Source organism: Engraulis encrasicolus, chromosome 2 (assembly GCF_034702125.1).
Source record: "Engraulis encrasicolus isolate BLACKSEA-1 chromosome 2, IST_EnEncr_1.0, whole genome shotgun sequence".
Taxonomy (NCBI): domain Eukaryota; kingdom Metazoa; phylum Chordata; class Actinopteri; order Clupeiformes; family Engraulidae; genus Engraulis; species Engraulis encrasicolus.
In genome coordinates this window covers 31,876,017-31,881,016 of record NC_085858.1, presented here as the reverse complement: position 1 = coordinate 31,881,016, position 5,000 = coordinate 31,876,017, and the positions used below count along the sequence as shown (strand labels likewise).

The 5,000-nt window shown below is 42.0% G+C and overlaps 1 protein-coding gene across 1 annotated transcript in view; it reads left to right on the top strand.

Annotated features, from left to right (window-relative positions):
* Window positions 1-5,000, top strand: part of aatka (apoptosis-associated tyrosine kinase a) — a 93,933-nt gene that overhangs the window by 46,001 nt on the left and 42,932 nt on the right. The gene's annotated exons all lie outside the window — the stretch shown is intronic.

Genomic DNA, 5,000 nt, shown 5'->3' with positions numbered 1-5,000 from the left:
CACACACACACACACACACACACACACACACACACACACACACACACACACACACACACACACACACACACACACACACACACTTATCTACCCAAGCCCAGAGCAGTGCCAAGGCAGCCTCTTACTTAACTCATCTAAAGGAGGCCTCGTCAGTGTTTACAATTGATTAAAAACACCCAAGACTCCACAGGGGTCTGGCTTTGCATACATACTGCCCGAGAGAGATAAAGCCTAGCACTTGTATGGGCACTGAAACTGATACAAATGTTAGTTACATAAAGTGATACAGTACCATCTCTGGAAATAAGATCATTTTATGTTAGTTAAACGGTTGAGTTTTACCTTTCTTGTCCTTCCAGCCTTTCGCTCAATCTGGTTATTTTACTTCTAGTTTCAAGTGAGCAATTGTCATTGAATCTTATGGGACCATCTAGCTGCAAGCTGCTCCCACATGATGCAGTGATACTGTATGTGCCATCTTGGAGGGAGAATTTGTGTCGTCAGACTGAGAGAATGGCTGGAAGTGCAGGAGATCTGTAAAACTAAATAGTTTAACTCGAGCGAAGAGTAGAACATTAGCTTATTTCCAGAAATTCTACATTATGGCTTTAAAGGCTGTTATAACGCCCAATATTTTTGGGGGCATAATGAGGTATACCAGAATATTATACAAGTTCAATAGTACACAAGTATAAGCAAGTATAATGGTGTACAAGTATTGTTACAGGAAATAGGAAGAAGCAAGAGCCATACACAACAAAGGAGGTGTTAGGTCAATTTGATATAGTCAAAACCAGCTACCAGTTCTGCATTGCATTGCTTTATTATATATACATACATGCATACATGTATCATTACAATCTGTCAACTTAGGAGAAAACATCTTCTGCAGACTAGTTGAAAATAATGTGTCACAGATTACACATAGCCTAAAGACATTTTGTAAGAAGTAAGAGCTGAAACCTCAGCATACCCAAAATAATAAATGGTGATTACATGAAACAGTGTTGTACTCTTCCTCTGCACTTAAAAGCCGCACCTACCAACAAAGACTCATAAGTGTCAAGCACACTGCCGAAGCAACATGTTTGACATGCCCACGCACAGTATGTTACCCTTGACATGCTCATATACTGATGCTATCAAGAGGAAATATCAAGTATGGCACAGAGAGAGAGAGAGAGAGAGAGAGAGAGAGAGAGAGAGAGAGAGAGAGAGAGAGAGAGAGAGAGAGAGAGAGAGAGAGAGAGAGAGAGAGAGAGAGAGAGAGAGAATTGTTGAGTGTGATGTGTTGTGTCCTGTGTGCTCTGCGTCAGTTGGGCTGAATACTGTGAGAATAGTGTGTTGTGTTGTGTTGTGTTGTGTTGTGTTGTGTTGTGTTGTGTTGTGTTGTGTTGTGCTGGGTGCCGTGAGAATACTGTTGTGTTGTGTTGTGTTGTGTTGTGTTGTGTTGTGTTGTGTTGTGTTGTGTTGTGTTGTGCTGTGCTGTGCTGTGTTGTGTTGTACTGTGTTGTACTGTGTTGTGTTGTGTTGTGTTGTGTTGTACTGTGCTGTGTTGTGCTGTGTGCCCTGAGAGGTCTGTTGTGTTGTGTTGTGTTGTGTTGTGTTGTGTTGTGTTGTGTTGTGTTGTGTTGTGTTGTGTTGTGTTGTGTGCCATGAGAGTACTGTTGTGTTGTGTTGTGTTGTGTTGTGTTGTGTTGTGTTGTGTTGTGTTGTGTTGTGTTGTGTTGTGCTGTGTTGTGTTGTGTTGTGTTGTGTTGTGTTGTGTTGTGTTGTGTTGTGTTGTGTTGTGTTGTGTTGTGTTGTGTTGTGTTGTGTTGTGTGCCCTGAACGGTCTGTTGTGTTGTGTTGTGTTGTGTTGTGTTGTGTTGTGTTGTGTTGTGTTGTGTGCCCTGAACGGTCTGTTGTGTTGTGTTGTGTTGTGTTGTGTTGTGTTGTGTTGTGTTGTGTTGTGTTGTGTTGTGTTGTGTTGTGTTGTGTTGTGTTGTGTTGTGTTGTGTGCCCTGAGAGGTCTGTTGTGTTGTGTTGTGCTGTGTGCCTTGAGAGTAGTGCTCTGTCGTCTTGTGTTGTGTTGTGTTTTGTTGTGTTGTGTTGGGTAGTGTTGTGCTGTACTATGTGCCATGCGAGTAGTGTTGTGTTGTGTTGTGTTGTGTTGTGTTGTGTTGTGTTGTGTTGTGTTGTGTTGTCACCCTCAGTGGGGAGCGGAGGAAGATTAGAGGGGCCAGGAAGTGGCACACATGCCATGCAGGGAACTGCTGCTGTTCACTTGTTGTCATTGTTATTACTGTTACCGTGTGCGTGTGTGTGTGTGTGTGTGCGTGCTTGTGTGTGTGTGTGTTAGAGAAAAGCTTTGACTAGCTTTGACAGGAGCAGGTGCCTGGTTCTTCCTGCAGCACACACACGCACACACGCACACGCACACGCACGCAAGCACAACTCAGCTTTATCAGTCCATAATTCTTGACCACAAACAGACTATTAATTTAGTGTGAGCTATGCGATGAGCTCACCCTATCTGGCTCTTCTCCTCTCTGTTTGCCTTTCTTCCTCTCCTCCTCTCTTTCTCTCTGTCCCTCTTCACGCCTTCCTCTCTTGTTCTATCCCTCTTCCTCTCTCCCTCTCTTAATCCTGTCGTTTTTCTCCGCCTCTCTTCTCCTCCCGTCGTCCTCTCTGCATCTGCTATACTTACCACTCTGCTCCCATACCCACTGAGTGAAGAAACTGCTATTGAGAAGAGACAGACTGCTTTTTAGCCTTTAGTAAGATGAAAATAATTATAAGATGCGAACAAACAAAAAGAAAAACATCTTGAAGCAAAAAAAAAACCCCTAAAACAGTTGCTGTATGTCTATGGTGGTCTATGTCTAAGTGGTTCCATTCATTTCCATTGTTATACAGCGATGGGGAAAACATGGAGAAAAACAGGAAGTGAGTAGCAGAGATGGTAATGGATCAGAAAGTGACACTGAATGGGACTCGAACCCAGGCCCCGCCCCCTGGATAATCTTAGCATAATGCTTGTACTAATGTCATGATAGAAAGGTGCATCTGATCTGACGTAACCCAATTGCTTACGTTTGGTCGAGACATGCAATCTTTTTTTTTTTCAAACTATTATTTACAGAACATCACAGCCCACACTCACCCCAAACCCAAGGCACACCCACAAAAAACCCCAAAATATCAATAACAACAAAAAAGCAAAAACAAAAAACATAATAATCATCATCCCAATAACAAAACAAATTCCCATTCAAATTCCCACTGTATCCCAGCCCTCTACTTTAATATAAATATATGTATATATATATATATATATATATATATATATATATATATATATATATATATACTATAATATTACTTTTTAGAAAATCACAAAACACATACCAAATTTTCCAAAATCTGTCTAATTTCCCCTTTAAAGTAAAACTGATTCTTTCTGAAGCAAAATAAAAACAAATCCCCTTCATCCATTGTGCCAACACACATGGTGCTTCCGACTTCCATCTGCTTGGCCTCCAAAAAACAGATATTAAGAAGACGTTGCACATCCCCAGAGGAGGCAAAGTCCTCCCGGTAGATGTGCAGCAGGCTTGACATGCAATCTGCTTGTATGTAATGGGTCATCATCATTCACTCCCCTCCCACGTCCGTTGCCTGTTCACTGGTCATGTTGCCTTGCAACATAAATAATCTCCTCCCAGAAGCTCCAATCCAGATGTAACGTGGCGGGAAATAAGAACTGAGCGGATGTTCACGTATGGCAGGGCTGCTGTACATGTCTTAGCCTATAATATAATAAATAAACATTAAAGTTAAATGATTTACCATACACATATACTCATGGAGACTGACCAGTACTATTGATTTATATTTTATAATGAATAGAAGGAAGAATGAATATAAGAATGCTGGACAACGACGGAATGTGGTATCTGTGTAGAGATTTAGTGATAAAATGCCCATTCATTTCATACAGTTTATTCTCGTACAAATACAGAGGGAGAATTGTGTTTTCACAACATTAGAAATTGTGTTTGGATTATGAATTCTCTAGACTGTATTGATTAGTTGTACAAACTCAGATAGATGATTTGATGAAGAATTTTTGATGAAGATTTTAGAGATGGGAGAACTGAGTGAGTGAGGTGGGCGCTCCTTTTCCAGTAGTGGTAAAGCAGAAAGAAAAATGTCTGCACACTTAAATCCCCTTTGTGTTCTTTTTAATAAGAGGCCAAGCTTTCGGTCTACTGACCTTCCTCACATTTTTCTTTCAATTTCACACAGTTTTTGTTTATGTTTGGCACCTTTTAATCGAGAGTGCGGTGTGATCCGGATAAACACAGTAGTGGTAAAGCAAAAATGAAAGGCCCAGCCGTGGCTCCAACAGCTGGGCACTGGACTGCTATGCCGGCCACCCGGGTTCGATTCCCAACCGGGTCATTTGCTGACCTTTCCCTGTCTCTCTCTCCCAACTCGCTTCCTGTCTCTCCTCCACTTTCCTATCCTGAAAAATAAAGGCTTAAAAGCCCCCCAAAAGTATCTAAAAAAAAAAGAAACAGATTTTCTCTTTGGTCGCACATCTTCCATCAATGACATCCCATAGGTGCTGTGTGTTAATGCTATTGTGTGCAAGACACACACACACACACACACACACACACACACACACACACACACACACACACACACACACACACACACACACACACACACACACACACACACACACACACACACACACACACACACACACACACACACACACACACACACACACACACTCACAGTGAGTTAGTGTGTTAGTGCTGGGTTGTGTCAGTAGACCAAGTGCAGAGTGCATTCAGCTGTGAACGCTGTACTGTTGCTCAAATGACTGAACATGCCTGTTCAGCATCAAGCTGTTAGCTGCTAACCCCCGCTCCGCTCCGCACCACTGGGAGGACAAACTGATAAGATGTTTTGTCATAGTTCTGCTGACAGTAACAATCGCACTG